This window comes from Humulus lupulus, chromosome 8 (assembly GCF_963169125.1).
Source record: "Humulus lupulus chromosome 8, drHumLupu1.1, whole genome shotgun sequence".
Taxonomy (NCBI): Eukaryota; Viridiplantae; Streptophyta; class Magnoliopsida; order Rosales; family Cannabaceae; genus Humulus; species Humulus lupulus.
In genome coordinates, this window is record NC_084800.1 from 100,024,562 (window position 1) to 100,036,288 (window position 11,727).

Sequence of the window (11,727 nt, forward strand, 5' to 3'; positions counted from 1 at the left end):
CCTCTGACACCCGTACCAGGCAGGTAGTGGAGGCATGACCAGGTACAGAAGGTGAGGTGCTCCCATGATCTCTGACCTTGTACCAGAGCCGACACCACTACCCCTGGAACCACTCTCCTATTAGTGTACTCGTGTACCATCTGGTCCCCTGGACCACCATGTACCCAGGGCCATTAGAGCCTACTATAAAATGAACCCCACTTCCACAGAGAAGGGGGTTGGAAAATTCATTGTATGCAGAGGCTATGGAGAAATATACTAAGGCTTGGTCCATTGTTTATCTGTGTTTACTTTTCCTTAAAGTTTATTCTCAGTTCTTATATAAACTTCGCCTGACTTACCTTTGAGTTTTCCAATCTAATTTCGTTGACGAGATTTCACCGTCAACAGCGGTCAACACATTCTTTTATATATAATATTGTTTATTTATTTGAAATTTATATGAGAATGATACAAATTTAATAAATATAATTAATAAATTCTATAAATAAAATTAAGCAAATGTGCATTGCACGTTGTTTGTATCTAGAATATATATATATATATATATATTAGTGGCAAGACCCATACAATACAAAAGCTCCAAATTTTATTTTTTTAATGTTTTAAAAATATAATTTAACATAACTGTAAATTTCAAATACATATTTTTTTTTTATCTAAAACTAAAGAGCAATATTTGATCGAATATTTAATGTCAAATTGTATATCATGACCATCTAATAAATAAAAACAAAATACAAATAAGTAAATATATATTATCATCTATCACCACCTAAATTGGAGTTAAATTGTAAAATAATACCATATTCATATATGATGTATTTAATGGAAAAATGCACTTATCATAAAACACTATTCACTATTGAAAATAAAGTGAACTTTTTTATTTTTATTTTGTTACATGTCTAGAAAAATATATATGAAAGTAGAATTATGCTTAGAACCAACATTCTGTTTAGTTGGTTGAACTGTCCGGTAAAGTTTTTCTATTTTGTAATCAAGATTAGCTATGTTAACAACTTTCCCTAATAGAATTGTACTCTATCTCTGCCTGTAAATAAAATGCATCTTCTCAAAAGTTTGCTAAGCTTTTAAGCAAAACTTGTGTGAGTTTTCATTCAAATTCTCTCAAATAGATTTGCTAGCATAATCTTTTTCATGGTATCAGACGCCGTTGACTAACGTCATAGATGGATACTAATGATACTTTGTCTCATGGCACTACCAAGGACACTGATGACCCTCCCACTGTTCTGCCAGCTCTTCCAGCTCAGGTGGCTCTAACGACTCTCTCGATTCTTGAGTGGAATCCATTTTCTAACTCTCTAACTTCTTCTCTTACTTTGAAGCTTGACAGGGCTAATTTTCTTGCCTGGAAATCCCAGATCCTACCCACTGTTATAGGGCATGAACTCGATGAGTTGCTCTTCAATGATGTTTCTCCACCATTGAAGCTAATCTCTGGAGAAACGAATCGTGCCTACACTCAATGGAAGCTCAAGGAATAGCTCCTCCTTTCTTGGTTACGTTCGTCAATGTCCGAAGGGATTCTTGGCACGGTGGCTTCTTATACGACCTCATACTCGATGTGGAAGGCTCTTGAGCAGAAATTCTCCAGTCGATCGAAAGCAAGATTGTTACAACTCAAATCGCAACTTTCCAACATTCAGAAAGGTAACACAAGCATTTCTGATTACGTTGATAAGATTAAATCCATATGCGATTCTTTGGCTGTAGCTGATCACCCTATTAATGATTTTGATTGTATCATGCAACTCCTCAATGGTCTGGGACTGGAGTTTGATCCAGTTTTTTTTAGCATAACATCACGCAGTGATAAAGTATTGAAGAAGTCCAAGCCTTGCTTATGTCCCATGAAACACGTCTTGAGAGCCACCACTTAATGATTGATCTATCTACCACGATGTTTGTGAATTTGACCTTTGGGTCATCAAGAAATGGGGGTTTCAACCTCGATACCTAGCTCCTGGCTACTTTTATCCTCAGAATCCTCCTGGTCAACATTTTCCACTACATATTTAAGTATGAAGTATGGCCATATTGCTGCCATTTTCCACTACATATTTAATAAGAATTGGGTTACACCCAAGCTTGGAACTACACAGCCTTGTGGCTATCTTGGTGAACAATAATTTGATGCTGATCCTCAAGCTTTTGTAGCTCAAACAGTCCCTGATTTTGGTGATGATGTCGCCTGGTATGCTGATACTGGTGCAACAAATCATGTTGCTTTTGGAACGGAGAATCTCGACTCAACCACTCCATACTTGGGTCAAGAAACACTTGCTGTTGGAAATGGTAATAAACTTGTTTTCTCCCATATTGGTAAAGCCACTTTTTCGTCAAATTCCTCTACTCCTTTACACTTAAATCCAGTTCTTAAAGTTCCTTCCATAACTAAAAATCTTGTTGGTGTTTCCAAACTTACCAAAGACAATGATGTGTTTATTGAATTTCAGAAATCTTGTTGTTTTGTCAAGGACAAGCAAACATGGGTAGTTTTGATCAAAGGGAAGGTTAAAAATGGCCTATACTTGCATAGAGATGACAACCTAAGTCTGTCCAATGCCTCATTGCAGTGTCACTTAGTTACATCTTCTAGAATTAGTTCATCTAGTTCTAGCTCTACATTTTCTGATTATTGTACCAATATTGTTAAGACAGTTCCCAAATGTACCAATTCTGATATGAATAAAGTTGATTTTGAACCACAAATTTTGACTTCTACTCTTTATTCTGATGTTAATCTCTAACAGTGGAAATTGGGCCATCCAGCCCCTGCAACCCTAAGCAAAGTACTAAAACAAGTCAATATCTCTAGCTCCCTTAAGAATTTAAAATTTGGTAATGCTTGTCAACAGGGTAAGATCCATAAACTGCCATTTCCTTTATCCCAAACTCGTGCTAGTCAACCTTTAGAGCTCATTCATACCGATCTCTAGGATCCCTCACATATGCTTTCCAAAGATAATTTTTGATATTATGTTCATTTTTTGGATGATTATAGTTGTTTCACTTTGATTTTCCCACTCACTTTAAAGTGTCAAGCCTTTGAAACTTTCATTCAATTCAAAAGTCTTGTTGAGAAACAATTCATCTTACCAATAAAGAGAGTGCAAGCGAATTTAGGAGGTTAGTATCGCCCTTTTGGTCGATTTTTAAGGGATCAAGGGATTAAATTTCAGCATCCCTACCTCTATACACATGAGCAGAATGGCTGTCCTGAGAGGAAACACAGGCACATTACTGAAATCAGTTTAACAGTGCTTACTCAATATGGTTTGGACATGACTTACTGGTGGTATGCCTTTCAATGTACTGTCTATTCTACAAATAGACTTCCTACAATAGTTCTTGGTGATTTGAGTCCCTATGAGTGTTTGTTTAATCAAAAACCAGATTATGGCTTCTTAAAGCCTTTTGGATGTGCTTACTTTCCACATCTTTAACCATACAATACTCACAAGCTTGAATACAGAACTGAACAATGTCTATTTTTGGGGTACTCACCACGACACAAGGGATATATGTAACGCCCTGCTTCCTTAGAGTTGTTACTAAGTGAGTTAAAAATATGTTATTAGCTCGCTAATCGAGGTTTTAGGTTAAAACTGTTGCTAAAATATAATAAAAGTCGTTTGAAGGCATTTAATATAAAAATGTGGTCATCCATTAAAAATGTAAAGAGTTATACATTTGGGATCCCAAAATATTGTTTAGAAAATACTTTACATCTCACAATACATTTAAGATTGACTTAGGCGACAAATCTACCAATAAATTATATCTTCCCAAAATAATCCTAGTCATGGCAGCCAGGTAGGCTAAACATGTACCCGTCGCTCCACGCTCTCCGCTCTCATGATTGATTGACCTTTCCTTTGCCTCTACCTGCACCATAGAGCACCTGTGAGCCGAAGCTCAGCAAGAAAACTTAACACAAAACATATATCATATGCATAGCAATCCACAATATATAACAAAATAGCCAACATGCTAAACACATAGCGGCCAACGCCGTCCTAGGCACTTTACTAGGCATTGAGTTCGTTGTCTTCAACGAGAGGATGACTCCAGCATCCTAGGAGGGTCTCACCCTATGACCTGCACTCCACATGCTCAACGCCGATCCTGACCCCTTACCGTACTCAACCTTTGCCGTTTCTGGCCTTCGCCATTCACTCACAAATATGCATCACATAACATAATATCAATAGATATTTAAACATATATTAAACATAAACAATAGGGCTACGCCCTGAAATTCAATAAATAAGGCCATGCCCTGCAATGCAAACATTAGGGCCACGCTCTGCTTTACGGGTACAACAATTTTCTTACCTGTGTAGCAAACTATCTGAGCACCACAATCCTGAGCACAGTCCTCTAACCCGAGCCTCATTGAAAACCTAGTCACAACACATTGATAATAACCAACCATCAAGTTCTAAACCAGTAAATCACTTCGAGCTACAATCATAGCCTCCGAGACCTTGGATTCTACCAAACTGGGTATCCTTCCTGAGCCTTAACATTTTTGTTCTCCAGCTAAAAACCTTCAAACAGCCTATATTTGACATTTGACCTGCGACCTAGCCCCTTAAGGGCTGCGGCGCTCCAAACCCTGAACCACGATGCACCTAGCGAATCATAGGCCTTCCAGCCTCTTCCAGCACAAGGACCGCAACACCTAAAGCACAGGGCCACGACTCGAGCCTCTAAACCCAAAATTGTCACACTTTCTGCGTTTTTCTCCAAGCCTAAATCCATAATTCACCCTCCAAACACCAGTCCAACTTAGAATTAAGCCTAGAATCCTTTTCCATACAGCCTAAACATCTCAACAGTCCCCAAAAATCATTCCAAATCCTCACCAACACTCAAAAGCAAACTAGAGTTTAACCCTCATGCAAGCTTTCCATCTATGGGAGAATTCAACACAAATGATTAAGTTTAGGAGCTTACCTTTGTACTAAATTCGACCCTGAATTGATTCCCTGAGTTTCCAAGCTTCTAGTCTCCCAAATTCCAGCATTGAATATTTAATCTCTGGATAATTTATTCAAAAAGTCTCTAGGCACCAATGTGAAGGAGTGAGAACCGAATGAGAGAGAGAGCTGAGATATTTGGTGTTTTTTTTCCTCTTCTGTTTCCTTCTAAGGTCCTAGCAGTAAGAGTCCAATCCTATCCGTTGCCAAAAGTGTAAATTACGCCCTTAAGTTCATCTAAATCCTTAAATGCTACTGTAACGTCCTACTACCTTAGAGTTGTTACTAAGTGAGTTTAAAATGTGCAATTAACTTGCTAATCGAGGTTTTAAGGGAAAAGTGTGATTAAATCGTAATCAGAGTCTTATACTTTCAAAATAATTCCATTCATTGGAAAACGTAAAGCATTTAACATTTGGGATCCCAAGATACTGTTTGGAAATATTTACAACTCAAAAATATAATAAAAGTCGGCTAAACGACAAAATTTAGGTTTAGCACAATCATCTCCCGAAATACCCCTGGTCGTGGCAGGCAGGCAGGCCAAACATGTACGCACCACTTCACGCTCTCCGTACTCATGGTTGGTCGACTTTTCCCTTGCCCTTACCTGCACCACAGAGCACCCATGAGCCGAAGCCCAGCAAGAAAACCCTCACAAGTAGATAACATATGCATATCAAACACTTAGCATATAAACAAGCCATCAATACACTATACACATATGACCATGCCGTCCCAGGTTCTTTACCAGGCCCTGGGTTCGCGGTCCATATCATAAGGATATCCCAGGTATCCTTTAGGGTCTTGCCCTGACAACTCGCACTCTGCATGCTAAACGCTGCTCCCGGCACCCTTGCCACACTCGGCCTTGCACTCCACCTGCCTAACGCCATTCTCGGCTCCTTGTCATTCCAGGCCTTGCCGACCTCGGGCCGCATCGTTCCCGGCTCTAGTCGAACATTCACATATATGCATACAAAGCATAATAAAGCAAATACCAAACATGAATAAACTCAATCAAAGGGCTACGCCCTACAACACAATCATTTAGGGCCCTGCCCTGCATACAAGCTCTATGGGAACAATAGTTTTCTTACCTGTGTCCCGAGCTTCCCAAGCACTGCGATCATGAGCACAGTCCTCTAACCCGAGCCTTGAAGAAATCCTAGTCACAACGCATGAATAATAATCAACCACCACATTCTAATCCATTAGATAACTTTGACATATAATTCTAACCTCCGGGACCTTGGTTTCTACCAAACCGGGTAGTAGGAACCTTCCCGAGCCTTAATGTTAAAGTTCCCAAGCTAAAAACCCTCATTTTGCCAAAAATCCACATTTGGGCCGCGACTCAGCTTCCCTTAAGCACTGCGGTGCGCCCCTAGATAGAGACAAGATTGCCTCACATCTACCAGCCTAGGGTCGCGGCGCCCAAACCTTGCACCGCGGCGCTTGGGAAATTTCCGGAAGCCCCTACTAGCTTATAAATTCAAGCGGGCCGTGGCGCTGAAGAACAGGGCCACGGCTCAACCCCGAAACCCAAAAATTCCATGCAAACTTTTCAAGCTAACACCCTTGGAAATCATCAATTCAGAGCCCTAACCCTAGAATTCTTCCTTGGATTCACATCTAACCAACATAATCAATATAACAACCACAAAACTTAGCCCAATACCCATCAAAGCTCAAAAATCAAACTAAAGCTTAACTTTTAAAAACAACTTCCGTCCACAGCCAAAACTTAACATAATTCAGAATAGATTCTTACCTTAATGACGAATTCAGTTCCCCAGCTGTTGCCAACTACTTATACACCTTACTTCCTTCAATCCTCAAGCTCATCCCTTGATTTTCAGCAAGAAATTCTTCCTTAGCTTAGATAGAGAGAGAGAACCGACTTTAGAGAGAGAGAGAGAGAGAGAGAGCTTCCTTCAAACTATGTTTCCCCTTCTAACCTCTACTAGTGCCTTATCAGTAAAATAAAACCAAGTATATCCCTTCCCAAAAGACATAATTGCCCCTAGAACTTATCCTAACCCTTTAGGTAACCCAAGGGCAATTTAGTCATTTTCCATATCCCGTTAAGTCCCTGAGTAGTCTTATAAATCCCCGCTAATCCCGACATATCCAAATTATTACCAAACTACTACCCGTTACTCCATAGATTCCAAACTCATTTTACGTTCCCAAAATTCCCCTAGGCGCCTCCCGAGCCGGGTATTTGACCCCGTTGTAACTTTCTAACTAAATCGCTCCCTAGGACTATCTCGGATCGTGCATCACAAATATATCACATATATTGCATTTATGCCCTCAACGGGCTAAAATTACAAACATGCCCCTAATAACCAGACGGGGCCCACATGCATATTTAATTCACCTAAACATGCATCACTGATCACATACTCATCAAATTCTCATATAATAATAGTAAATCACTTATTGCCCTCCAGGCACGCTAATCAAGGCCCAAAGCCTTATTAGCAAATTTGGGACGCTACAGCTACCAAGGACAACTTCATCATTTGCCACGTCTCACTAATTCATCGAGTGTTCCTATAAATCCTCGTTTAATCCCGAAATTTCCAAATGATTACTAAATTACTACCCGTTACTCGATAAATCCCGAACACACATTACATTCCCAAAATACCCCTAGGCTCCTCCCGAGCCGGGTATTCGACCCCGTTGTGACTTTCTAGATAAACTGCTCCCTAGGACCGTCTCGGATTGTGCATCATAAATATATCACCACTCACTCGTGGTATCAATCACAATATATACAAATATTACATTTATGCCCTTAACGGACTAAAATAACAATTATGCCCTTAACGGACTAAAATAACAATTATGCCCTTAACGGACTAAAATAACAATTATGCCCCTAATAGTCAAATGGGGCCCACATGCATATTTAATTCACCTAACACATGCATTTTTAGTCACATAATCATCAAATTCATATATTAACGTAATTAAATCAATTATTGCCCCGACACGCTAATCAAGGCCCTAAGCCTTATTATCGAATTTGGGACGCTACAACTATCCTCTCCTTACAGAAATTTCGTCCTCGAAATTACCTGAATAACTCTGGATATCGATCCCGCATATCTGTCTCAAGTTCCAAAATCCCCTCTTCCACTTTGCTGTTCCTCCACAGCACTTTCACTAAAGTGATGGTCTTGCTCTGCAAGACTTTATCCTTTCAGTCGAGAATCTGAACTGGCTTCTCCTCATAAGATAAATCCTGATCCAACTCCAAGTTCTAATATCTCAGCACGTGCACAAAATCTGATACATATTTCCGGAGCATGGATACATGAAACACATTGTGAACCCCTGATAGAGCTGGAGGCATCACCAATCTGTAGGCTACCTCTCCAACCCGTTCTAGAATTTCAAAGGGGCCAACAAACCTAGGGCTCAGCTTGCCCCACATACCAAACCGTTCCACCCCTCTCAAGGGAGAAACTCTGAGAAACCCATGGTCACTGACTTGAAATTCTACGCTCCTACCTCTCAAGTCTGAGTAACTCTTCTCCCGACTCTGGGAGGCAAGCATTCGAGCTCTAATCTTCTCAATCGTCTCATTGGTCCTCTAAACAACTTAGGACCTAGACATCTTCTCTCACCCGTCTCATCCCAATGGATAGGTGATCTGCACTTTCTCCCATATAACATCTCATATGGAGCCACTCCGATAATTGCCTGATAACTGTTATTGTACGCAAACTCAATCAAAGGGAGATACTTACTCCAAGATCCCCCAAAATCCAACACACAGGCTCGTAACATATCCTTTAGTATCTGAATTATCCTCTCAGAGTGCCCATCCGTCTGAGGATGATAAGCGATACTAAACTGCAACTATGTACCCATAACCTTCTGCAGGCTCTCCCAAAACTTGGAGGTAAAGGTGGGGTCCTTGTCGAACACTATCGACCTCAGAGCCCCATGTAGTCATATAATTTCTTTCACATATAAGTCAGCATATTGCTCCACAATATAAGTTTTCTTAACAGGCAAAAAATGGGCGGACTTGGTATACCTGTCCACAATCACCCACACTAAATCATGTTGTCCCATGGTCTTTGGTAATCCAACTACGAAGTCCATGGGTACTATCCTCCCATTTCCACTCCCGAATCCCCAGAGGCTGCAACAACCCTGCTGGCCTCTAATGTTCAGCCTTTACCTGCTGACAAGTCAAACACTTGGCCACATAATCCACCATATCCCTCATCATCCCTGACCACCAATAGAGAGTTCTCAAATCTTGGTACATCTTCATCGTACCCGGATATAAAGAATAAGGAGTGGTATGAGACTCATCCAATATCTCTCGCTTGATACTAGAATCCATTGGAACACAAATCTGACCTTTGTACTTCAGTAATCCCATCTCCGAAATAGAAAAGTCTTTAGCCACTCCGGCTAGGACACTCTCTTTATGCTCTCTCAACTGGGGATCCTCCCCCTATGCCTCCTTAATCCTCTCAAGTAGCGTATACTGAATAGTGATGTTGGCTAACTGACCAACCACCAACTCTATATATGCTATAGTCATCTCTTTAGCTAACTTGCTTGATATTTGCCTCGAATTGAATAACTGTCTTGGGCCCTTCCGACTCAGCGCGTTGGCCACCCCATTGGCCTTCCTAGGATGATATAGAATGTCACAGTCATAATCCTTTAACAATTCCAGCCAATGCCTCTGGCGCATATTCCGATCCTTCTGAGTAAAGAAGTCCTATAAACTCTTATGGTCGGTGTATATTTTGTACTTTTCACCATATAAATAATGTCCAAACTTTAAGTGCAAATACCACCACAGCCAATTCCAGATCATGTGTAGGATACCTTTTCTCATACTCCTTCAATTGTTCCGACGCTTAGGCTATTACCTTTCCAGCTTGCATCAGTACACACCGCAAACCCTGTCTGGAAGCATCACAATATACTACAAACTTCTCATTGTCTGACAACAGACTCAATACTGGAGCGGTGATCAGTTGCTGCTTCAATTCCTTGAAAATGTTCTCACACCTATCTATCCATGCATACTTAGTCTTCTTACGCGTCAATTCGGTCAATGGTGTGGATATCCTGGAGAATCCCTCGACGAACCGCCGATAGTACCCTGCCAATCCCAAAAAGCTTCTAACCTCCGGTACACTACTCAGCCTGGGCCAATCCCTCGCTGCCTCAATCTTGCTTGGGTCAACTAGAATCCCCTCCTTACTAACGATATGACCCCGAAATGTTACTTGCAGTAGCCAAAACTCACACTTGCTGAACTTAACATATAACCTATGCTCTCTCAACCGTTGTAATACCAGGCGTAGATGCTGCTTGTGCTCTGTTTTTGACTGAGAGTACAACAGTATGTCATTAATGAATACGATCACAAACTTGTCCATATAGTCCTTGAAGACCATATTCATCAAGTCCATACAGGCTGCTGGGGTGTTGGTTAATCCAAAAGACATAACTAGGAATGCATAGTGTCCATACCTCGTGCGAAAAGTGGTCTTTGGTATGTCCTCCTCTTTAATCCTTAACTGGTGGTAGACTGACCGAAGATCAATCTTAGAGAACACTGTCTTTCCTTGTTGCTGGTCAAACAAGTCGTCGATCCTAGGTAGTGGTTACTTATTCTTAATGGTCAACTTGTTCAATTCCATGTAGTCAATACACATTCTTAAAGATCCATTCTTCTTCTTGACGAACAACACTGGAGCACCCCATGGCGAAAAACTCGGTTTGATGAACCCCAAATCCAGTAATTCTTGCAACTGAATCTTCAGTTCTTTCAACTCTACCATAGCCATTCTGTAAGGTGTCCTAGATACTGGTTCCACCCCTGGTGCCAACTCTATAACAAACTCGATCTCTCGGTGTGGCGACAACCTTAACAAATCAGTGGGGAACAAATTAGGAAACTCACATACTAGTCTAGTCTCACCCAGTCCAACCGAAACAACTCTAGAGGTATCCACAATGTTTGCTAGGAATCCTATGCAACCCTCATGCATCAGGTCTCTAGCCCTAAGTGCCGAAATCATAGGTACTCGCGGTTCACTCACTGTCCCCACGAATACAAATGGTACTTCACCTTCTATTTCAAAGGTCACCATCCTACGCTTACAGTCAATATTCGCCCCATACTTCGATAACCAATCCATTCCTAGGATCATATCAAAGTCATCCATTGCTAGCTCAATCAGATCCATAGACAACTCCCTACTTTCTATCTCTTGTGGAAATTCTCTAACCCATCTCCTAGAGACTACCAGTTCCCCAGTCGGCAACAAAGTCTGAAATCCCCTAGCATACAAATCACTAGGCCTACACAGCTGATCTATCACTCTAGCAGAAACAAATGAATGAGTAGCCCCTGAGTCAATCAATGTAGTAAAAGAAGAACCAGCACTAGAAATCTGACCTGTCACGACCGAGGGGCTAGCCTCATCCTCAGTCTAGGCCAAGGTAAATACTCTGGCAGGAGTGAGACTATCTCTTTGCTTCGACTCTTCCTTCCCGGCTTGTGGGCAGTCCTTCCTCAAATGACTAATGCTCCCATAAGTAAAGTAGGCCCCAATCCTGCACTCACCATGATGTCGTCTTTTGAATCGAGGACACAATGGGAAACTCCTCCAGTTGTCTCCCCCGCCCCGACGGCCATTGAAAGCACCATGTGCCC